The sequence below is a fragment of the Sus scrofa genome, chromosome 16 (assembly GCF_054392235.1).
Source record: "Sus scrofa isolate SSC_HxYL_T2T_F1_AM1 chromosome 16, Sscrofa_HxYL_maternal_Yorkshire_Landrace_v2.0, whole genome shotgun sequence".
Taxonomy (NCBI): domain Eukaryota; kingdom Metazoa; phylum Chordata; class Mammalia; order Artiodactyla; family Suidae; genus Sus; species Sus scrofa.
Genome location: NC_139398.1, coordinates 55,589,693 through 55,615,047, shown reverse-complemented (window position 1 = coordinate 55,615,047; position 25,355 = coordinate 55,589,693). Strand labels below are relative to the sequence as shown.

The 25,355-nt window shown below is 41.5% G+C and overlaps 1 long non-coding RNA gene across 8 annotated transcripts in view; it reads left to right on the top strand.

Annotated features, from left to right (window-relative positions):
• The first annotated feature begins 5,108 nt into the window (after positions 1-5,108).
• Positions 5,109-25,355, top strand: part of LOC146395584 (uncharacterized) — a 43,324-nt gene continuing 23,077 nt past the window's right edge. For 3 of the 8 annotated variants that reach the window (XR_014831463.1, XR_014831465.1, XR_014831466.1), the window contains exons 1-4: positions 6,604-6,924; positions 15,903-16,078; positions 18,039-18,305; positions 18,870-19,011. This is a non-coding gene — a long non-coding RNA (uncharacterized LOC146395584). Of the gene's footprint in view, positions 5,271-6,335; positions 6,925-15,902; positions 16,079-18,038; positions 18,306-18,869; positions 19,012-25,355 lie in introns of those variants that run through there. The other 5 variants (XR_014831464.1, XR_014831467.1, XR_014831469.1 and 2 more) reach the window with 4 other exon arrangements.

Below are 25,355 nucleotides of genomic sequence, written 5' to 3'. Positions count from 1 at the left end.
TCAAGGAGACAGAGACAACCTCTAAGAAAATCTGCTAAAGGTAGGGAAACTTTTTGCTTCCTGTAACCAAGTCACAGAAAGGCAAGGGAGCTGCCAGCCTTGCCACAGCTGGGTGGGGGAATAGAATCCGGCAATCTTTGCCTATTTTTGTTCTTATCTCTGAGAGTTAGCTGTTCACTCTTTCAGGCCTGGGTACATGACCTGTTGGTGGCTCTGAAATCATGTCTTGACAGCTTCTGATGAAAGAAGGCGTCCTGCTCTCTCTGATTCAGAATAGATTCAGAAGGTAGGATTACAGAAAAAGCTGTAATTGGCCAGGCTTGGATCATGTGCTCATGCTTATGGCTGGACTCGTCTCTGGATACAGGAGAGAGAGACTTTGTGTAAGGGCCATGCTCTTGTCAGTGGTCAAGGAGGTAAGTAATGTCACCAATAAGCAGAGGGGAGATTCAGGCAGTCCTTGGCAGATACAAGGGCACTGCAAAATTAACTGAACTTAGGAGTTCCTGTCGTGGCTCAGTGGTTAACAAATCTGACTAGGAACCATGAGGTTGCGGGTTCGATCCCTGACATTGCTCAGTGGGTCAAGGATCTGGCGTTGCCATGAGCTGTGGTGTGTAGGCTGCAGACGTGGCTCAGATCCCACATTGCTGTAGCTGTAGCTCTGATTTGACCCCGGCCTGGGAACCTCCATATGCTGCAGCAGCCCTAGAAAAGACAAAAACAAAAAAACAAAAAAAAAGAAAGAAAAAAATTAACTGAACTTAGTGATTGATTGAGACTGAGTGATTGATTAATTGTGGAGGAGGGGCAGGAATGAACCAAGGACCACACTTTGATTTCTCACTGGGTAATAAGAAGGAGGCCGGCACCATTCACTTAGGAAATGAAGTAGAAGCAAGTCTGAAGGCGAAAATGATGAGTCTAGATTTGTGCCTGGGGAGAACTGAAGAGCACATGGACCCTCCAACTGGAGATGCCCAGAAAGAAACCTGGTACTCAGGAGGAACAGCTGAGCTGAACAAAGCTATGCAAATCATCATTGTTGAGGGGTCCTGGAAGCCCCAGTCCTGGAAGTGATCTCCCAGGGAGAATGCAGAGTGAGAAAATGAGTAATTGAAGAGGAATTCTGGGGAGTGCCCGCATCTAAAGGAGACACAAATACAACTAAGGAGCAGGAGGGAGGAGAAAACTAGGAGGGGACTCCAGGGTTATGTGAGTTCTGGTTCATGACAGTTGGAAGAGGCGGCAAAGTAGAAGAGAGAAGCATACTCCCCAGTCTCTTAGAAGCTCACAATGTCTCTAACGAGATAGGAATATATCAGCTGACAAAGCTGGGAGTGTGTCATAGCCGCCAAAATAATTTCTAGAAGGAAGGGCAAGAGAAGGAACCCTGTGATCCATGGGGGTAGCCAGAGGAAGCAGGATTTAGGTAGACCCTAAACATGGAGTAAAATATGAATAGCTGGGCAGTGGTGGAAGAATTCTACATTGGAGGATTTCATAAAGGAGGCATCACATCAGGAATATTCAGGAGACATGCTTACATAATGAGAAATGTTGAGGATTGATGAGAGTTCATTTTAAGAGGGCGAGTTCAGGCTGGGAGGAGAGGGCCTTAAATGCCAAGCTAAGAATCTGATAATCAATTCTGGTTACTAGGAAGCCTTCAAACATTTTGAATATGCCCTAAAAGAAAGAGTCTTGTGTTATTATTTTTTTCCTTTCAGAGCATCTTTGTCAGACCAGTCCTTGTTATGTAAACTTATTTCTCTCCTATCATGCTGTCTCCCCCTTTGTTGATCTTGTTGTAAAGAACATCAGGTGTGACTCCGACACTTCTTGAGTGTCAAAGTTGATCTGGGGCTGTTCGGAAGCTTTCTCCAACAGGTAGTTAAGTTTTCTTTTCTTCCATCCTATTACTTCCAGTTACATCCCTCAGGGACCATGTGAAACAATTCCATGTTCTCCTCGTGTTTATGTTCTGGGGATGCTTATAGAGTTTCCACATTCCCTCTGCTTTGAGCTTAGCCAAGGTATACATGTTTAATTCTTTTAATCTCTCCCCCCAAGTCACTCCCTCTGGCCTCTTAATCATCCTAATTGCTCTTCTCTGAATGGCGGCCAACTCAGTGTGTGCATCTTCCTTGTGAGGCCATGAGGAACATAGTATTCCACGTGTGGTCTCACTAGACCCATATATTACCTCGCAGTTTTATCATCTGATGGCTGGACGTGTGGGGCTGCACTGTGCCTGCTCTGCCCCCTCCGCACAGTGCACCCTGGCCGTGGTAAATCCCTTATCTCAACAGGTTATCTTTCCATTTCCAGGTGGCCTGTTTCGGAGCTTGGAATTTGTGTTCACCACATGTTCTCCCCCAAGCTCCCATCCCTGGAGTTTTCTTCCTGGGGAAGGTGGCTGGAAACCAGGCCTAGTATCTGTGGAAAATTGCAGCTAAGCTTGTATAAGTAAACCTTGGAAGAGGGAGGCTGAGGCCTGCCCTCAGCTCTCTGGCCCGCTGAACTGTGAGCCTTCAAGAAGGTGCAACTTGGAGGCTGCTCTTCTGTTTCCAATTATCCTCTTTATCTCTGCTCTGGCCCCTCTCCTTACCTAAGTGTTTTCATAGCTCTCAGCCATTACTGTTTAGCTTTGGGAGGATAAACGTGAAACCAAACAAATTATAAATATCCCGTTTCAAGATGTGTTATCACTCTGTGGATAGAAATCCCCAGAAGCCTGAGTCTTCTGAAAGCTCAAGCCTTTTTTTTAAGCCTTGGGAAAAAAAAAAAAAAAAAAAAATCCTCTGCCACGCTAAGGATGTGGTGGCAGAGGTTAAACTGCCTTTGAGAAAGTCAAATGTTTGGATTTCAGTGAAGGTTGACATGGAAACCCACCTGAGGCTTCCTTGGGAGTCTCGGGAGGAAATAAAACCCGAGATGGACATTCTTGCTGCAAGAGGAAGACCAGCTCCATGGAGCCGGGGACCAAAAGCCAAAAAGGGCACACGTGGTGTGTGCGGGACCCCTGGGGTTGGGGGCGGGGGGTGGGGGGAAGAGTCCACCGTCCTGGAACTTTGCAGGGCTGCAACTAGGAAGTTGAGTTGTTTTTTTAATTCAAAGCCCTTTCTGCAAGCAGCTTAATAATCAGATGCGTGGATCGGTGGAGGGCAGCCACCAAGGGCACTTTTCTCCCCTTAAGGCCCCAGTCCCGCTGCCCTGCTCGCCCTGCCTCACCGCCTGACTGGTGGCTGCAAATCCTAATGAAGCTTCACTCACACCTCATGGTTAATTGCTTCAGCCACATCTACACTTTACACAAGTGAAAATCACACAGAAAAAAAGCTTTCTGGTTATTTGGCTTTGGGGGATACTAGGGTGAGGGGAAGAGATAACCGAGGGGGAAAGGGGGGAGAAAGCAAGCAAGAGCCAGGACCTGTAGGGAGGGGAGGGGGCGCGCGTCCACGGGCTTCCACCCTTCTGATTCCTTGCTCATGGCCAGCAGGTGGACCAGACTTGGGGGGCGGGGCGGGGGCTAGCCCTCGCCCTGCAGGCCGCCTCAGACTCTCCACATCTGCTCTGGGTACTTGAGGATGCCCTAGAGAAAGAAATCTTGAGATCCTTTCTCTTTGGAATTTTGAGGGCTTCAGTCTTTCACAACCCACGTTTCCTCCGAGTCCTGGTTGTCCATTCAACAGAGGGTTGTGATGGCGCTCATTCAACCTGAGCATCAGATAAACAGGGACTACTTTTCAGCATGTGTGTCCCCTACCGTATTTTTTGTTTGTTTTGCTAAATCTGGCAACCCTAACTCAGTATGTATTTATGATTCTTCTAGTTCAATTCCTGTCCAGACAGCACCGCTTTAAAGCCGGAAAGGGACATGCTCTCACCATGCCAGCCGCCAGACACAATTTCCTGTCTTCCCCTTTGTCCCTTCTAAAATTGGTGCAGGTTCATCTTTAGGCTAAACCCACAGGTGTTTTCTGGGGCAGTTGGGAGAAAGAGTTGAGGGGGGAGTGGAGTGCTAAGGGGCAGTAATTTAGGTCACCTGAGTCAGCACTTGGAATTTCCAGTGTGAGATAACATTACTAGTAAGTGCTGTTTTCTCATTTATTGGAAGCATTTACAAGATGTGCTGTGAACATAAGAGTTAAATAGTAATCGCCTTTTGTAAGCGGCAACTCTTAACTGGGGTTTACATTTGGGATTAATAGTAAACTCCCCAGGCCTTACTGAGCGAAGAATGTAGTTGCCCAAATAAACAGTATTTTCGATCAGGAGGCAGGACCAGTCCTCAGAGCACGCAGCCCCTTCCTAGCAAAGAGCATTTCCCAACTCTGAAGTAATTTGTAATGTGCTAGGAAAACATTTTCAAAAAATGGATATCTTAGATACCATAAAAGGGAAAATGGTTCTCTCTTTCGAAGTAATAAATACCACTTGTAGCAGAATTCCTTCAGTTTGTATTTCTGAATTATTTCCTGATAGTGCTAGGCTTACAGTGCCTGCGTGGTGCCTACTGCCTACTAAGGAAGAGTCTAATGGAACAATATGGGTCTGGGGTTTATTGCCCTCTAAATGTCACACATTCTTCTTGGGACATAAAACTAAGAACTCCCCCCACCATACACACTCGTTGGATGACTGTCGACTTCATGGGGCTGGCTGTTCCGACATGGAGTGGAAGGCTCCTGAGACGGTGGAATTCTGTTACAAGGTCTCCAAGCAGCTACTATTCCTTCAGCCTTCCCAACCAAAGAATGAATTGTCAACATTCCCCGAGGAACACAGGTTTCCAGCTTACTGCCTTCCTCTCCTTCCCATCCTGCCCCAGACATCACACGCTAGATTTCAGAGATACTGCATTTTGACTAGAAACACGAATGTGCCGAGAAGCACAGAAAATATGTTGTTGTTCTACTGGGAGGTCTCAAACGGCTCCAGGAGGACTCTCTTAAAAAATCACCAGCTCTCAGTCAACTCCAAAAATGCTGCTCACTCTGCCCCCTGGTGCATGTGTGTGCGGCTCCTTCAATAAGAAATTCAGTCCTCCCCACTTCCAGGTGATGCTGTGAGCAAATTTGCAGGCTCCTGCCTCCCACGGGCCCAGTGAAAGTTTCTCACTCTGTGTGTCCTGTGCTCGAGGTGTGGGGAAACCAAAGACTTGGATTCCTTTCCAATTCATTCCTTCAACAAATATTTGTTGATTTCCTACTGTGCCCACATCACTCTTCACCAAGCTGTCAAGGGAGGCAGGCTTGTGGATGAATGTAGGGTTCTGAGTCATCGTGGGGAGTGGTGAGGGCTTGGGGGTGGCAAGGAGAGAGGGTGGGTGTGTGGGAGGTTAGCCACAGTAGAGCTGTTCTGTGCCTAGTGTCTAGCCCTGTACCTGGCACCAAGCAGATGCTTGGAAAATAATTATTGAATCTATTTGAGAATGAAATATTCTGGATGATTTTTTTTTTTGTTATCCTTTAACCCCTCTTTTCTTTTGATTAAAAATCTCTTGTTAGTACCACCTTCATGATGTTGTGTACTCAACAGTGCAGGTTTTTCTTTTCTTCTTGGATGGTTAGAAACCTGGTAACATGTCAGACACGTTCTGATCTTGAATTGTGTCTACCTGGTAGTGAGTGAATCTTCAGCCAGAGGTGTTGTAGGGGATGGGGTGGGGGTGCCCTGACCCAGGGACAGGTCTGCCTTTTCTGAAGGAACCCCTCATGTGAATTTCTTTGTGGAGCTTCAGCATGTGATGTTGGGGATGAGGATAGGAAGGAGAGGAACATAGCTAGAAAGTTGGTACCACTTGGGGGCCCTGCTAAGTAATGTGGTGTGTTACCCATGGCAACAGGCAGGTGTTTTAGATTTGCCCGAGTAAAGTGGAAGGGCCTCTCATTGTCTTTAGCTCCTAAGAACATTATGGGAGACCCCTATCAATTTCACCTGACTGGCTGCTCAGACCCTGCATGAAATTTTGAGAAAAAGTTTACCTAAGAGTTGACATGAGAAACCATGCTACTGGTTTTTCAACTAAATAATATTTTCAAGCAATTGGCCACTTACATCTATAATGTGAGAACATTCCACAGTGCTCAGTGTGGTGGGAGAGCTTGTAGTGTGGTTGAGCGTTCACGGCTAACACACGCAAAACCACCACATGCCACTTAAACGAAGAATGGAGAAGGCGGAGCAGGGGTCTTCGGAGTCAGAGAAAGTTGGAAGCTGAGGAGGGACTTGAGCTGAGAGCATCAGCAGCAAAGCCCATTCACAATTCCTGGGAAATGAAAATACAAACTGGGTAATAAAGTCTAAATTTTTTTTCCCTATATGCTTAGTCTAGTTTCACTTGCTCATCAGAGGCCCGAGGGCAGAGGCTTCACACCTGACCCTTCAGACCAGAGTTCCAGACGCAAAACAGCTGCTGTGGCTCCTGGGCTCCTGTGCTTCTGCGCATGACACTCAATGCAAGATGGCGGCGGCGGGCCGGACAGAGATGCTGCGTCCCACTCTGGGCTGGAGCCCCAGCAGCGCGCCTGCGCATGACTCTGGCGAACCCCCTCCCCTCCCCACCGATCCTATAAAGCAGCCCTGCCCACGGCTTGTGAGCAGCATGTGTTCTAGAGCTGAGCTCCTGCCTCTTCATTCTCTGGTCAAAAAAGAAAGCTTCCCTTGGCTGGACTTGGTCTACCTTGCTCAAAGGACCCCCGGCAGGAGGACCCTGTGACAGGGTCAGTTATGATAGGATGCTTGTAATGGGCTAGGCACCCTGCTAAAAGGACTGTGTGTAGACAGTTTCCATGATCCTCACCGCAGCTCCGTGGTTGTTGTAAGGTTGGTGCTCCCATTTTCCACGTGAGAAAACTGAGAGTTAAGTGACCTGCCCCATGTCACTCAGCAAGTGGAAGCGAAACTTTTGTACAGAAGGTAAGAAGGGTGAATGAAACCTGCGGTGTAGTGGGAAAAACACCGTTTCCTCCTCCTCTTCTCTCTTTACAGTGCCCACCTTTATAAGAATGCCTACCTTTCAGGATTGTTAGGCGGGATAAATGGGAGTGCTTGTGAATGTCCTGAGCTGCCTGGTGCTCAGCGGGAGGTCAGACCGCATTAGGGAAAGGGCTGCGAGGACAGACGTGGCGTAGAGGGAACTGGGACATGACTGATGGCTGCAGTGGGAAATAAACTTGGAAGGGAAAGGGATCCGGTTCACAGAGGACCTTAACAACCTGCAAGAGAGGGTGGGGATTGATGGAGCCCTAGGTGCTTTCACAGAAATGATTGTTCTCTTATTTTGAAAATCCTACACACTCATGACTATTTGGGGGGAAAACTCCAGGAAAGTATAAAGATGAAAATAAAATAATTCCACCACTTAGAGATAAGCACTTCGAATCTTTTGTATTACTTAATTTTGATCCTAACTTAATGAAAGGTGTTATAAAATAGGCCATTAAGGTGTTAACTTTGAGTTTCTATGCGTAATATGTATAGAAATACTTAGTGTCCTTTATGATTATACTCTATAAGAAGCCCTGTTTTTTTCACTGTTTGTTGTGAACATTTTCCTCATCACTAGATAATATTTTTTAAAGTTTTTTTAAGGTTACAGAATATTAATAAACTAGAACTGTAACATACTTGACTATTTCTCTATTATTGGCTATTTAGATTGTTTCCAGTTTTTCACTCTGAGAAATAGTACTGTGATGAATATCCTTATACATAAAAACTTTCATTGCACTAAAAATTATTTCTTTAGGCTGAATTCCTAGAAATAGAGACACTAGGTCAAAGAGTATAGTGTTTTTAAGGCTCTTGATTCGTAGTGCCAAACGGCTTTCAAGAAAGGTTGAATTCATTTATACTCCCATCAGCAGTGCATTAGAGTTTCCATTTTTTTATGGAACATTTGCCAACAATGAGAGCATTTTTTTTTAACTTTGTCAATTTCAAAGAAAAAATAGTGTCTTGTTTAAATTTGTATTTCTTGGATTATAGGTGAGATACAAACAATTTTTCTGGAGTTCCCATCTTGGCTCAACAGTTAATGAACCCAACTAGTATCCATGAGGACTCGGGTTCAGTCTCTGGTCTCGCTCGGTGGGTTAAGGATCTGGTGTTACCATGAGCTGGGGTGTGGGTCACAGATGCAGCTCAGATCCTGCGTTGCTGTGGCATAGGGCAGCAGCTGTAGCTCTAGTTTGACCCCTAGCCTGAGAACCTCCATGTGCCGCGCAGGTGCAGCCCTAAAGAGGACCAAAAAAGAAACCAACAATTTTTCCATAGTTTACTGGCCATTTGTATTTCTTCTTTTGTAAATTTTCTTTTTGTTTTCTTAACAATTAGTCTAAAACAACACTTTCCCATAGAGACCTAATGTGAACCCAGTATGTAATTTAAAATTCTCTAGTAGCCACATGAAACAATAGAAAGAAACACGTAAAATAAATTTTAATGAAAAGGTATTTTAATAATAAAGTCTTTTTTTGTTGTTTTTGGGCGGCACCCGCAGCATATGGAGTTTCCCAGGTCAGGGGTCGTATTGGAGCTGTAGCTGTTGGCCTATGCCACAGCAACCCCAGATCCGAGCCATGTCTGTGACACATGGCCACAGCTCACGGCAACGCAGGATCCTTAACCCACTGAGCGAGGCCTGGGATCAAACCTCTGTCCTCATGGATGCTAGTCAGATTTGTTTCCACTGAGCCACGGCGGGAACTCCCAATAATAAAGTCTTAATAAAAAATTTATTTAGCCAAATGTATCCCAAATATTATCATTTTAACATCGGCACTCATCATATTTCAGGTATTCTTGTGGCTGGTGGCTACCATATTAGTGCAGATTTAGAGCATTTTCATCATCACAAGAAGGTCAGTTAGCTAGAACTAGCATAGAATGTTTCTTTGATATTTATTTCTAAGAGACCTTTCTGTATCCGGAATATTGCCTTTTGTCTGTCATACTTGTAACTTTTTCTAGTATGTCATTTGCCTTTTAATTTTGTTTATTCTTTTGATTTACATATTTTAAAATTAGATAGCCAAACCTATCATTTCTTTCTTCTGCTGTTTCTTCCGTTGTTTCTAGACTTACCCATTCCCAAATCAGTTTTCACCCATATCCCCAACCACAATTTCGTTCAATATAGTTTCATTTTAATGTAATCATTTAATTTTAGAATTTGTTGCATTTATTTTTAAAGGCTTTTCATCAAAAAGATCTCTCTGGTTGTATTTCTGTTGATTTCTCCCTGTAATTTTTAATTGTTTCGGCTTATGCATTTTGATGCTGTGTTATTTAGTGCATAACAGATCATGATTGTTGATACTTGTAAAGCAATATGATCCTCCTTGTCCTTTCTAATGTCTTTGCTTTAACTCTACTTTGTTGAAAATTAGCACTGTGCCTCCTGGTTTGGGTGTATGCATTTGCTTAAGAAATCATTGCCCAGTCTTCAATTTTTAACCTTTAAATTTTAATTTACACATAGTTTTGTGATCATTTTTACGACTGTCATTTAATCTTAGCTGTTAAATGGATCCTGGTTCTTATTACTGGTCCTTTTATATAGTGATTTCTCTAATTTTTGAGTTGTTATTTTTATCAGTCAACCATCTGAAGTATGCCTTCAAATATCTTCTAGTGCCTATTTTGTAGTAAGTGCTCGATAATATTTTCTGCAAAAAAGGAATATATGAACAAATGAAAGTTGTTAGGCTTTTGCATGTCATAGAATGTCTTTTTGTTATTGTCATTCATCGATGACAATCTATTTAAAATGAGATTTTTGCCTCTAAATTCTATAAACATTGCAGAATTATCATTTAGTAGAACAGCAGGAGGGAAATGGAGACCAGCATGAATATTTGTTTTGTGATAAATCTGCTTTTCACCCCTGAAGGATGGTCTTATGTCTCTATCCCTCCTTTCTAAGAGACTTTTAATTTTTGAACTTTATATATATCTTTTTTATATTTAAATATTTTGCCATAATATGTCTATGTTTTGGTTTCCTTTCATTGAGTTTTGCCTGGAACATCATGAGACCCTTTTATTGGAAAATTTAAGTCTTTTTTAATTTCAGGAAAGTTTTGTTCTGATATATATTTGTTTAGTATAGTTTTTCTGGGTCCATTTTTCAGGAACATGACTAATTTTGAGATGAGATCCCAAGTTTTATCCCTCCTATCTGTCATTAATTTTTGACTGTCCATTTTATGTGTGCTTTAAAAACAATTCCTATGATTATCCTGATAGTTTTCATATGTCCATTTCAGCAAGGTGCTCTTTCTCTTATTCTTCAGTAATCTTTCTCTTTATTTTTGAAAATTTTTATTGACTAATAATGTACATGAAAGTACATAAATTATAAACAGACCACTCCATAATTTTTTTCAAAATGAACACCCCTGTTTAAGCACAACCCAAATCAAGAAAGGTTAACAGTATGTGTATCAGAGAAGCACTTCTCATATCACTTTCTAGTTACTAGCCCCAAAGGTAACCACTGTCCTGACTAATGTCACCATTTATTAGTTTTGTCTGGTTTTAAACTTTATATAAACAGATCCCAGTGATTCTTTTATTTCACCTTTTTAGTTATCCTGTAACAAGAAGAAATAGACTCAGATCTAGTGTTGGCCAAAATGGTGATTCCCTTGTCCCTTTGACTATAGTCTTGAGTAGATGGATTCTCCTTTGCATAATCACAGCACCAGGGAAGTCAGCAAAATATCCTTTCTGGTCCAGTTTCCTAGAAGGTGGAATTGTTACACTCTTCTCCCCCAACTCTCCAATTCCTTGATACTCTGATCCTATGGGCATGAAAAATATAAGTTCCAGCACACACTATGTCTTAACTAGGATTTGGTTCTGTATATACAATAGAGAAAAAAAAAATTACTGCTGCTTATAAGAGCTAGAAATGTACTTCCCTCTCAGATAGGAGTCCAAAGACATGCAGTCCAAGGCAGGTATGAGAGTACTGTTCCACCAAGTCCTTGACGATCCAGGGTCTTTCCAGATTTCTGCTTCTCCCTACCTAAGGTTTGGTACTCATTCTCAGGGCCCAAGGCAACCATTAGAATGCTGGGCAGTAGGATGAAAAAGGGATGAAGCAAAGGTGGGGCAAAGAGGAAGCACCAGCTGTGTCTTAGATTCACGCATCTTTGTCTTAAATGCCACTGGTTAGAACTTCACTCATGGGAATACTTAGGTGAAAGGGAAGCTGGGATATAAAGTCTTCATTCTTGGAAGCCATCATCTTAGCTATACATTCTTATCAGAGAAGAGGGAAGAATATATATGGAGGGATTACTAGAAGTTTCTGCCACACTGAGAGCAGAATTCTCTCTGCCTCCTGCTCCATAGTACATTGCATCATGGGAGGCATGGTCTCCACACCCATTTTCCTGTCTTTCTACCCTATTGTCTGGAAGTGACAGTCCTAAAAGGATGATGGGGGGGGTGGCGTACAGTTATGAGGACACTCATGAGGACATGAGGGGAATTGTCATGTACTGCTCCAAAAAGCAGTACCCACACAGTGCAGTGACAGGGGCCTGATTTTCTAAAGTACATACCAGAATGTCGGGCATGACGTGGGAAAGAAACGGTGTCTTTGACTTCTTTTAGGCTTTAGATTGTTCAATTTTAAGTGGCAAAAATATGGCACCTTCTGTAGAATTTCTCAATTCAATTCCAAAGCTTTTGTAATAAATATCCTCATATATTTTAAAAATGAAGTGACTGTCAGGCTTGGCTTTAGTTTTTCTCTGTTCATAGATATACAAGCATCAGGAACACTTAATCAAACACTCTGTTTTCCTCTGTGTTGATAATTATACTTTGACCAGAAGTTGAGATCAGGAGAGCCATGTGTTAGAAGGATGCCTGATAATACGGAAGATATTTTGGAAGAGTTTGAGCTTGGAGGCGTGTACAGAGGCTCAGAGGCAACTGCAACAATCTTAGGCTGAGGCAGTGAGACTCTTGGTGGGATCAGCACACTAGGAATGGAGTGGAAAGTGTGTGTCCACAGATAATTCCTCTTCAAGGAAACACTGAGTCTTTGTAAAAGTTATACATAGCTGATGAAAAGAGTTGACCTAAATGTGTTTTTTTTTTTTTTTTTTTTTTTTTGGTTTGGTGAACAGAAATTCTGTGTGGTATTGCCTCGGCAAAAAAGGGAGGATTCAAAGTCTGATTTATAGGGAAATGTTATTTTGGGGTATGCTAGATTGGAGGGGCAAGCGGTCTGTTTGTGGAAGAAACTGAAGCTTCGCTTATTTGACGTTCATATACTCTGCCTTCTGGCTTGTCCTCTGTCAGGCTCTAGAAAGCTAACCAAACATAGCTCTTTCTCTCAATCTCCTCGACAGGTAGGCTGTAAGCTCGTGACCTAGATCCTACCATTAATTGCACCTTGAGAGATTTAATTGCAGAACTGAGCAATTAAATTCCACGTGCTTGTGGAAGAAGAACTATTTGAGTAATTATGTTCTGAGAGTAAAGGAGTGGTAGGAGGTTGGCTACTCAAAGAGAAGAATAAACACGCTGGTCTCATGAGTGGAGCTTGTGTAAAGGAGCTACTTTGAAAAGCGTAAAAGGATTGATTAGATGCAGTTGTGGGCCTTGTTGAAGCTAAAGGGCATGAAACTGTAAGGGCTCTATCAGTTCAGTTTTATATCTTTTTCCTTTGGCAGCCAAACCAGTGCCTTGCAGAGTAACATGATCTGTATTTGACTTTGTGACCTTCAGGAAGTTGCTTATAGTCTCTGAAATTCAGCTTCCTCATCTGTAAGATGTTCATCTTACATATATAGCGGAGTTTTGGCCAGGACTGAAGCACCCTCCAAAGTGAATCTTCAAGAGCAATTCCTGGCCCCTATGAATCAAACAATGGGCTAGGCAATTAAGATACAGAGATGACCATGACAAGGTTCCTGCCCTTAAGAGCTCACGTTCTGTTGGGGCAAACAGACACGCAAACAATAATTACAGTACAAATCAAGCTGGTGATAAAGGTGCATTTCTGCTTAAGTAAGGCTGGGGAATTGCAGGGGAAATCACGGAGGGATTCTCAGAGGAGCAGACATTTGCTCTGGATCAGAAGGGTGAGTATCAATGTAAGATAGACAAAGCAGGTCGAATCATTCCTTGCTGCTAGAACAGCATCAACAATGGCATAGAGGTGTGAAAACTCTTGGCCAGCTTGGGGGCAGGACTGGGGGTATGTCTAGGTGCATGGGGCATGGGGGTAACCGTGAGAGACCCTTCTGTTGCCTCTATTAGCTGACTCCTTCCTTACCAGGATCTTAGCAATTCCTCTACCTTGGCTGCTGCCCTTCGCCTCAAACCTATAATGGCAAGGTTTCTCAGATCTGAACTAGTTTTCCTTGTTTGGCTGTTTTTCAGTCTACTGTCCTGTGTCTCTCCTTCCTTTCCTTTCATTCTTAGCCTCGTTTCCTTCCCTTTTTAACTCACTACTCAGTCCCCTGTGCTCTGGGTTCTCTGTCCATTCCTGTCCTGAAGTCTTCTTACAGGTCACCAATGGCCCCTTGGTGGCCAGAATCTGTTGCCCCCTTTTCTAGTCCCTTCATATTTACCTCTGTGATATTTGGCCTTTTGCTACCTCTTCCTGAGTTTTCTATCTCACTATTTTCTCAGATCCCATTGAAGCTTATGTCACTTTTATCAGTTCTCTTCTGGTGCCCAACTTGAAAGCTTGATGTTTCATAGCCTTTTCTGAGCTCTTTCTTACAGGCAACATCTCTCTCTGAACAGACTCATGGTTACTGAGCAGCAGTGGGGGAGGGATGGATTGGGAGTTTGGGACTAGCAGATGCAAACTGTTATGTATGGAAGGGATAAACAGCAAGGTCCTATTGTATTGCACAGGGAACTATATTCAATATCCTGTGATAAGTTATAATAGAAAAGAATGTGAAAAACATATATATGTAAACATATACATAGCTGAATCACTGTGGTATACAGAAGAATTTAATACAACATCGTAAATCAACCGTACTTCAATAAAATGTAAAGATTGTCTTTGGGTAGTATCATTCACACCTGAGGTTTCAGTTTCCCCTCCTAATTGTTCTAGTGATTTCCGATCCTTTATCTGTGGCTTCTGCCTCTTCCCTGGGGGTCCAACTCACATTTCCTATCTCCTAGCAAGGATTCCACTTCTCTGTCCCTCATGCACCTTCAACTGAATAGATCCCAAATCAAACTTATTATCCTTTCCAACAATCCTTTTTCCTGTTTCCATTCCCATTTCACAGTCCAAACTTGAAACCTGAGAGTGATCCTTACTCCCTTCTTTTTTTAAATTTCCTCCATGTCTGATCTGTTAACAAACCTTTTTTTCTACTTCTTACGTATTTCATGAGATTATTCTTCCTCTGTCCCTCCCTGTCACTGTCAAAGATCGTAATCATTGTTCAACTTGACCAGCTTTCTAAATGATGTCCTTACTTTTCCTTTCACCCCAGAGTTCATCCTTGAATATCTTTTAGAATGGTCATTCCAAGATACATTCATTCCCACAGTAAATGATTTAAATCATGCCACAGTCTTAAAGCCATCATTACCAAAAACAGTAGTTCCCAATCCTTTTTTGCATAGAGCCTTTTTTCCTTTTCTTTCTTTCTTTTTTTTTTTTGGTAGCATGGAGCCTTTTTCATGTCAAAAAACATAGTGGGTGTGCCCATGATAGCTGTACTCTTATTACCTGGTAATTGAGAGGTTATATAAACTAAAAGCTACTTCAAATTCAGCAACAGTTTACAATTTATTTTTGTATTAATAAAGCATTGACATACATTTGATTGATAGTAATATCTATCCAGAAACATAGATGTATTCAATCAGTAGACAATGAGTGGTAGTTTTTTGGCTCCTTGAAATAACTACTTACCACCAGTCAAGAACCACTACTTAAAGATAACATCCAAATTAATTAATGAGCTATATAACCTACTTTAACCTCTTGAAACTAAAGTTTCCATTCTTATCTCCAGTCACTTGCTGTCCTTCTTAGCTCACTTTAGCCACCTGAGTGCTCCTGATCCTTCTGCTCCTCACTCATCACTTTTCTCAGGAATGTCCTTTCTTTCTTTTCTTTGCCTCACCTTGTCCCACAAGATTTTTTGCCCTTTCACGCAACTGATAACATTTCATGCATCATCTCTAGTGAAGTACTTATTATGCTGTACTGGGTTGGTTTTTAACCTTTGTCTCCTTCATCAGATTTCTGGGCTCCTACTAGTAGAGTTTGGGCTCCTAGGAGAGTGCCTGGTACATAGTAGGTGCTCACGTGGTGGAAGTGGATTCAGAGTGACTATTAGAATATCTTGTACAACCTCAGAAATACCAGTTTCCTGGCAGAAGAAGACAAACAAAATAGCCCTGCCCTGAGTGCCCAGGTCTTTCCTTGTAATTACCACTCTATACAGGAACAAATAATAATCAATCTTACCCTTAGCCATAAAAATGTAGAAATTAAGCTAGGAAGAACCACAGCTGTCATTCAATATGACTCCTTCATATTGCAGATCAAGAAACAGCACTGAGCCTTTCCTTTTCCAGATTCAGCAACAGTTTTCAACTTTCTCCATATTCAGGTTCTTGATTTTTTTTTTTTTTCTTGTTTTGGCTCTTGACTTGTCTACATTCCTCCTAGTTTGTTGGAGTAGTAAGTTGCTCATTTACAAAAGTTGTAAAATTTGTTTTCGTCTGTAACATGAATGCTTGCAACTCATAGATGATTTATATTTTTGCATGATTTAGACATGTTAGCCTTCTTCTTGGCCAAGTCTTTTACCAGGAAGTATCTAAGAAGGAACAAAACTGGCAGATTCAAATTTCTAACTTCATTTACTTCTCTTGCCCAGGCTCTGGTAGATGTGTGAATGGACAGCAAAATGCCAAAGGCAAGTGGCCAGAGGAAGAGCAGCAACCTGGACATTTAGCCTCTGGAAAAATGAAAAGTCACTGGAGTCTCCTTTCATTTTTGAGAGCAGAAGCTGCCTGGCTTCTAAACTTCTGAGTGCCGAGCCTCAAATGCCAGGTATCAAGTAGGAGATGAGTGCTTATGTGGCAGCATGGATGAATTTGGGTGGGGGGATGATTCGTAGGAGCTGTGGAGTAAGTAGATTGGGGAAAATATAGGGGAACATCTGTCTTTGGCAAAACGCTAAGCCACTGAGGTATCTTCAGGGCACTGCATTCAACATGGAAAAAATTAAATTCTGTTGCATCCAAATGACTGCCTGGTCACTTTGAGAACAGCAAAGTGGTAGTTATTCTTGAAGAAGTGTGTGGAAGAAAAATTAGCAAAAGGAGGTTATAACCTAGGACTTCTGAGAAGCCTCCCTAAGATCTAAGGGAGATTGTTGCTTCTCCACAGAGGAAAAGCTGGGCATTGCTCTGAATTTCAATGAAGTGTTACTGCTAGCCATTAAAAATGAAAATTTTCCTACATCCAGTAGCCTGTAGGTGTGTAAGTGTCCTTACCAATCTGTGTTCCATCTTTTGGCAAATTAATAGGACATGAACTTATCTGTTTAAACTTTATACAAAATTCCTAACTCCAAGGGGTAAAAATTGTCAGGCTCCCAAATTCAAATCTAGAGAAGTTAGAATCCTTATTGTTTACAAAGCTTGCCCATCAGATGGAGCTGGTGTTAATTAACTCTGGCGTCCCTACATTCACTTTGCATATTCAGTGGTTGCTATGAAAATCTGGGTCTGAATAACAAATGCACAGCCGGCACCATTAAGCAGAGTGCTGCCATCACATATTTTTCCTCGGGTTGCTTCTGTTACCAATCAAACTTGCAGACGTGAGACTAGAGCGTTTCTGACAGTGAGTCCCACAATAAGATGCTGTTCATTTATTTTGGCAGTGGGTCATCCAATTCTAAGAAGGCAGCTGTGCGTGGCATAGCCCAGCATTATAACTCAAAATCTGTCCTTAACACTTGCAGGACATGGGGTTATGGCATTTTAGAGGGAGACCGAACAGATAGAAGGCTGCATTAAGAAACAGCAGTTAAAATGCCATCTCTGCCTTGTAAAATCCCTTATGCACAGTACAATGTTTTCAGTTATTAAACGAGCATAATTTAAAGGGCAATTTACTTTTCATCATTTGTACTATTGTATTCCTACCATATTGGCCAGTTTTTTTTTTTCTTTGTAGACAATTTTCAACTTGAGCTGTTTAATAGTAGCTCACAAGTATATTTGTCTCAAGCCAAGAGGCTTGCATTGTTATTTTAGGAATTATAGTGGGCATTTTTCAAGTTGTATTAAGTTCTTCAAATGCCCTATTAAAAAAATATTCTCGACATAAAGCAAGCCAACAAGACAATAACTGCGAAATGAGCCTTTATTTTTTTTACCGATACTTTTTTGGACAACAAAATTGTGAGCTCACTTTGAGGGAATTCTGAGCACATGGGGAAACACCCATGTATGTAGCCCAGGATCATGCTGACCTACCGTGATGCACACGGCTTGGGGCTCACATGACCAGAAAACCCACAGACGCTCTAATGATAGACACATCTTTTTCCTTTTGGCGTTGGCAGGATGCTCACTATAAACTGACAGCAGTTTAACTGGGTTGCTAAGCAGGGCTGGGGGTGAGAAGGAAAGGAGGAGATAACAAAGGGGTCCCAAGCAGTTTTTCTCTTTTCCCCAGCACGAAAAGTACACAATGTGTGTGTGTTTCCTCTGTAAATTATGAGGCAAATATCTAACTATGAATACTCAAATCAAGTTTTTTTGGGTCAATGCTTCTAGAATAAAATACTATGAGCATCCAGGGCCATGGACATACATGAGATACTACTGCTTTGCACGTATGCTAGAGTCTACCGACTTCGGTTCACTCCGTTGTGTAAATCTGCATTGTTTGATGTTGGAATAGAGATTTGGGTTTGGAACTGAGATCTATTCGTATACTTTTTTGTAATTCTTCCTTCTCTGATGATTTCCTTTTATTCTACTTTGCTTTAAACCAGACAGTCCTAAAATAATCTGTACCTTGAACAGACTGGCATTGTCAGGGAATACGTGCTGCTGTTCCATGGAAACCATCTCCATGAGTCAGAAAGAAAACGCCAATCCTGTTGTCCTGATACTGTGATGTACGTTGCTAATGTAACACCTGATATGCGTAAACTGGGCAAGAGTTGCTTCCCAAGAGCTGCTGTGCAGAATGCAGGGAGAGATGGAGCCATTTGGAAGTAGAACCCGTGTTTAGGGAAGGCAGTCACACCATCTCAGAGGTAGGCCTTCCCATCTGCCTCTTGGTGGGGCTCCTCTCTCCTGAATAGTGTGCACGGCTTTAGGGCAGTGAGTGGAAGACACTCATGGTGGTCCTGAGACCCTGATGTTCATCAGGGGGGCGGGCCACACAAGCCTTGCTCCTGAATTCTTAGCGCTCAAACAAATCAGCTACCTGCAAGAATCCAATTAATCAGACTCTGTGGTAGGAAGAGGTGAGAATAGAAAACTCAGATGTCTTCAAAGTATTAAGCAAAACAAATTGCCTATCTGTTTCTGTCTGTGGCATCAGGGGTCTGCTTTAAGCCAGGGGTTGGCAAGCTGTGACCTTCAGCCTACTTTTGTACAGTCCAAATCTAAAAATGATTGTTTATATTTTTAAAGCATTGTTAAAAAAAAAAAAAAAAAGCCACTGAAAGCAAAGGAGATAGAGACTGCATGTGGCCCATGAAACCTAAAATATTTACTGTCTGGCCTTCTACAGAAAAAATATCTAAGTTAGCAGGCTGAGATGATGAAAAAGTTCTCATTTCTCATTGCCACATCATTTCTCTTTGCCTCTCAAGTCCATCTGTCCCCTCTCCCCAGGAGAGGACTTTAGCTTTGACTCAAGGGACCAGATGAGACCCATGCGTAGCTGGGATTTCCTGCACCTCCTCCAGGAAGGCCTTACCATAGTCCAATGCTGCCTTACCTTGTGTTCAGTAGGTGAGTGGATGCAGAACCAAGGGCTTACAAAAAGTGAGATTGAACACAAATTAGAACAATCCCCTCTAACTCCCCAGACATGACAGGGTGTCCAGAGCAGTCCAACCTCTCAGAGAGCACACATGTTTATCAGATCTGCTGAGCCATTTGATACTTGGGTGTTTTTCTTCCAATACCTTTCTTTAAGAGCTGGCTTACCTCCAAGGTTTGGGGAAGATAAGATTCTGAATTAATTCCTAAAGTTTCTGGTTAGATAGAGACTGCCCTTCAATCCAGGTTCTTCCTCTTTGTTCTTTGATCTGAATCCCAGGAGAGTCTTGAGTGTTTCTCCTGCTGCTGCTTTGTCTGAATTTTGCCAGTCAGCTCTGTAGGTTGGTTTCCAGGGGTTGGTGTAGAGGGGAAGTGCCCCCTTTGTCTTGCTCTCTTTTTGGACCAGACTTTCTGTCCTTGAAGGAACACAACCCCCAAGGCTAATGTGCTCCCCCTGAGGTAGGTATTTCCCCACATAAGTGGACTGAGCAACAAGCCTAGGATTTAAACAAGCTCCAGGGTTGGCATCTGTCATCATTTTCTTGTGACTCTCATTTCCTCCACCCTTAGTCATCCTTACTCAGGCTCTCATTATCTCCCACTGAGACCAAGGTAGTGGCCTCTTAACTGGTGACTTGGCTCCAAAGCCAACTCAGGCTACTCTACATCTTGCTTCTCGGGAGCTGAAAACCTGACCATGTCACCAAAGGCCGGAAGCTTTCTTTTGGTTCCCCATCGCCTATAGAATAAAAGTTCAACTCTGTTGCAGCATTTTGAGATCTCCCTACTTTTTTAGTAGCTCTTCCTACTTCCTTACTTTTCCTTATTCTTCAACCATGGTTACTGAGAAGCATGTTGTTCCTTAAGCAGATTGTGTCACACACCCATGCCTGAAATTCCTGGTTTGCTTCACTAATAACTAATCATTTTCAAGTTGACAGGTCAAGGGTTGTATTAAGGATTGAATTGTGTCCCTCCCCTAAAAAGATGAAGTCCTAACCCTGTGTCCCTGTGAATGTGACCTTACTTGGAAATACAGTTTTTGTAGATGATCAAGTTAAGATGGGGTCACTAGAGTGGGCCTTAACCCGAAACAACTGGTGTCCTTATAAAAAGGGTACATTTGGAGGTATATAGACTTGTAGAGAGGAAAGACAACATGAAGACCCAGGGAGAACATCACATACAAGCCTAGGAATGACTGAGGCTGCCAGAAGCAAGGAGAGAGGCATGGAACTGATTCTCCTTCACAGCCCTCAGAAGCAACCAAGGCTTCTGACACTTTGATCTTGGATTTCTAGCCTCCAGAACTGTGAGAAAGTAAATCCTTTCTTTTTTTTTAATTGAAGTGTAGTTGATTTATAATATATATCATGTTTCAGGAGTAAAACACAGTGGTTTAGTTATACAGATATATTCTTTTTCAAATTCTTTTCCATTATAAGTTATTATAAAATATTGAGTATAGTTTTCTATCCTGCAGAGTAGGTCTTTGTTGGTTATCTATTTTATATATATCCCAAACTCCTAATTTGCATTTCCTCCCACCAGTGTTTTCCCTTTGGTAATCATAAGTTTGTTTTCTATGTCTATGAATCTTTTTCCGTTTTGGACATAAGTTCATTTGCATCTTTTTTTTTAAGATTTCACATATAAGTGATATCATATGATGTTTGTCTTTCTCTGACTTACTTCACTTAGTGTGATAATCCCTAGGTCTATGCATGTTGCTGCAAATGATATTTCATTCTTTTATGGCTGAGTAATATTCCATTTCATTCCTTTATGGCTGAGTAATATACCATATCTTCTTTATTCATTCATCTGTTGATGGACATTTAGGTCGCTCCCATGTCTTGGGTATTGTAAATAGTGCTTTGAATATTGGGGTGCATCTATCTTTTCAAATTAGAGTTTTTGTCTTTCCAGATCTATACCTAGGAGTGATATTGCTGGATCATGTGGTAGGTCTATTTTTACTTTTTTTAGGTGCTTCCATACCGTTCTCCACAGTGGTTGTACCAATTTACATTCCCACCAACAGTGAAGGAGGGTTCTTTTTTTCCATACCCTCTACAGCATTTAATGACATTTTATTGATAACTGTTCTGACTGGTATAAAGTGGGTAACTCGTAGTTTTGATTTGCATTTCTCTGATAATTAGTGATGTTTATAAAGCATTTTTCATGTATTTTTTTGCCATCTGCATGTTTTCTTTGGAGAAATGTCTACTTAGGTCTCCTGCCCATTTTTTGATTGGGTTTTATGTTTTTTGGATATTGAGCTGCATGAAGTGTTTGTGTATTTTGGAAATTAATCTCTTGTTGGTTGCATCATTTGCAAATATTTTCTCCCACTCTGTAGGTTGTCTTTTCATTTCATTTATGGTTTCCTTCTCTGTGCAAAAGCTTTTAAGTCTAATTGGGCCCCATTTGTTTATGTTTGCTTTTATTTCCATTACTCTAGAAGATGGATGCTAATATAGTGCTACAATTTATGTCAAAGAGTGTTCCACCTTTGTTTTTCTCTAGTTCTTTTAAAGTGATCTTACATTTAGGTCTTTAATGCACTTTGAGTTTATTTTTATATATGGTGTTAAAGAATATTCTAATTTTATCCTTTTACATGTAGTTGCCCAGTTTTCCTAGCACTACTTTTTGAAGAGACTGTCTTTTCTCCATTGTATATTTGCCTCCTTTGTCATAGGTTAGCTGTCCTTGGGTGTGTGGGTTTATTTCTGGACTTTCTATCCTGTTTGATAGATCTGTATTTCTGTTTTTGTGCAGATCTGTATTTCTGGTTTTTTGTGTGGTATAATGCTGTTTTGATGATAGTAGCATTGTAATATAGCCCAAAGTCAGGGAGCCTGATTTTTCCAGCTCCATTTTGATACTTGGGGTCTTTTGTGTTTCCATACAAATTAAAATTTTTTTTTGTTCTAGTTCTGGTCAAAAATGCCATTAGTAGTTTGATAGAGATTGTATGGAATCTGTAGATTGCCTTGGGTAGTATAAACATTTTGACAATATTGATTCTTCCCATCCAAGAACACAGTATATCTTTACATCTGTCCACTTTCACCACTTTTATTCAACATAGTTTTGGAAGTCCTAGCTATAGCAATCAGAGAAGAGAAAGAAATAAAAAGTCCAAATTGGAAAAGAAGTAAAACTACTATACTGTATATAGAAAATCCTAAAGATACTACCAGAAAACTACTGGAGCTCATCACTGAATTTGGTAAAGTTACAGGATACAAAATTAGTACACAGACTGGAGTTCCTGTTGTGGCCCAGCAGGTTAAGAATCTGACATAGGCTCCATGAGGATGTGTGTTTGATCCCTGGCCTCACTCAGTGGGTTAATGATCCAGTGTTGCCACAAGCTGTGGTGTAGTTCCCAGATGTGGCTGGGATCAGGCGTGGCTATGGTGTAGGCTGGCAGCTGCTGCTCTGATTCACCCCTAGCCCAGGAACTTTCATATGCTGCAGGTGCAGCCCTAAATAGAAAAAATGAAAAAAAAATAGTACACAGAAATGTGTTGCACTTCTATACACTTGACAATGAAAGATCAGAAAGGGTAATTAAGAAAACAGTCCCATTTACCACTGCATCAAAAAGAATAAAATACCTAGGAATAAACCTACCCAAGGAGGCAAAAGACCTGTACTCCCAAAACTATAAGATGCTGATGAAAGAAATGGAAGAAAACACAAAGAGAGAAAATAGATTTTTGTTGTTTAAGCCACCCAATTTATATAATTTTGTTATGGCAGTCTTTCTTAGCAAACTGGTATTGGTTATTTTTAGTGTATACCTTTTTGGATCCACATGAAGTCAAAATGACTGGGTATATCCCACAATCCCAGCAGCCTAACACAGTGAGGTAGTACTTTTTAAGTTACAGTGTGTGTATGAATCACCTGTAACCTTGTTAAAATGCAGATTTGGATTCATTAGGCCTAGAATGGTACCGGAGATGCTGAATTTCTAACAAGCTCCCAGGTGATGCTGATGTTGCTGGTCCACAGGCCACAGTTTGCGTGCCAAGACTTAAGGGCACTTGTTTATATGACTGTCCATGATACTGTAACGTGCCTGAAGGAAAGAACTTTGTCTTTGAATACCCATTGCTTGATGCAGCACTGGGAATATGACAGGTGCATAATAAATTTTGATTAAATAGTTCATGAATGAATGAATGCATCTGATTTATTAGGCTCATGCCTTGGTATCAAAGGGTTCATGGCCATTCCCAAAATCTTTTGGGCATATAATAATTGCTCTGCCAGATATCTCTTAGCTTTCCTACCCTTTAATATTTTTACTCATTCAAAACTCTTCTTGGAGAGGAAAAGAAGCTCGAATTACACACTTGAGGAAAAACCTCCTGGAATGCCACTTTGACGGTAGGGAGGCCTATCACTAATCTTTCACCTGTATTGGAATAACTCTAACACCAGTCGGCAAAATCCTCCATCCTACCTCCACATCTACCCTTTGGTTAACTTCCCAGAATCTGGTCACTTAGAGCCCGAGAATAGGCAAGAAATGTACAGAATTAATCTCATTCATGGTAGAAGTCCGGCACTGTACACTTAAAGCAGCTCTCTGGGGTAGATACTCTTATCCCTATTTATAGATAGAAAGTTGAGGCTTGAATAAGTAGCTTGTCCAAAGCTATCAAACTGCTGCATGACAAAACCAGGGGTCAAACAGATTTAACTTAAAAGTTTGTGTTTTTCATTGTACTGTGATAAAAAGATCTCATGGTCTAACTGGCCACATATTATAGTATCTATGCTGCCTTCTTTCCTGCCAATGGAAAGTTAGAAGCAGCAGGTGCTACTCTGTAGCTCAGAGGGAATTTCTCACTGTTTTCTAGAGTATTCCAATTCTAGTAGTTACAGAGACGCCTCATTTTTTTGGCATCTTCAAGAAACATGATGTTTCTTCCTTTAAATAATTCCTTCCTTTAAATTAAGAAAATTATTTTAACAATTTTTGGATAGAATAATTCTGATGTATAGTACACTTGTTTAGTCTTCTTAAATAAGATATGTCTTTTCTTAATGCTTCAGGGCCATTGCTTTTTTTTTTTTTTTTTTTGTCTTTTTGCCTTTTCTAGGGTTGCACTTGCGGCACGTGGAGGTTCCCAGGCTAGGGGTCTAATTGGAGCTGTAGCCGCCGGCCACAGCCACAGCAACACGGGATCCGAGCCACGTCTGCAACCTACACCACAGCTCACGGCAACGCCTGATTCTTAACCTGCTGAGCAAGGCCAGGGATCAAACGCGCACCCTCATGGTTCTTAGTCGGATTTGTTAACCACTGAGCCATGATGGGAACTCCAAGGGCCATTGTTAAGGAGTGTCAGTCCAAGCACTATGCTGACATTCATTCATATTGTCAAGTGTTACTTTAATGAACTGTTTGCCCCCACATTAAATGGTCTTAGACTTGATATTTTGAGACAATATTTCTGCTTTTATGTTTATTTCCTATTCCTTCCTCATTCTAAAGACTTGTTTTTTGTTTGTTTGTTTTTTGTTTTTAGAGCCACACCCCTGACACATGGAGGTTCCCAGGCTAGGAGTCAGATCAGAGCTACAGCTGTTGGCCTAAGCCACAGCCACAGTAACGCAGGATCCAAGCCATGCCTGCAACCCACACCACAGCTCATGACAATGCCAGATTCTTAATCCACTGAGCAAGGCCAGGTGTTGAATCCACATCCTCCTGGACCCTACTTGGGTTCATTAACCACTGAGCCACAAAGGGAACTCCCAAGATTTGCAGTTAATTCTTTTTGCTGCTGTCAATGAATCTGCTTCAAACATTGTCTTGTTTCTAATTCACTTATTTCTCAAGGATAAATAAAACTGATATGCAGGCTTGTTAGATATATGTGCAAAGTAGAAGAGAGTAGGACATGAAATGAACATGTAAAAGTTTTCATTTTGAAGTAACATGTGATTTGGAGCCTTTAAACAGTTGTTTTTGATTCACTTGAGGTTTCCGTTCATTTCTTGGTTCTGAGTTTTATTTTCAAGTTAAGGTCACCTGAAAAATAATATCTATTAATATGCAGTAGTACTCTACAATATAGCGGCTTTAGATTCCATGTTGCCTATAGAACAGCTAATTACAGTAAAAACTCACTAATCTGGAACAAAACTAATGGGAAGACATCCTAAGCTGAATTATTAAAATCTGATTTAAAGGAGTTCCCATCGTGGCGCAGTGGAAACAAATCCGACTAGGAACCATGAGGTTGTGGGTTAGATCTCTGGCCTCGCTCAGTGGGTTAAGG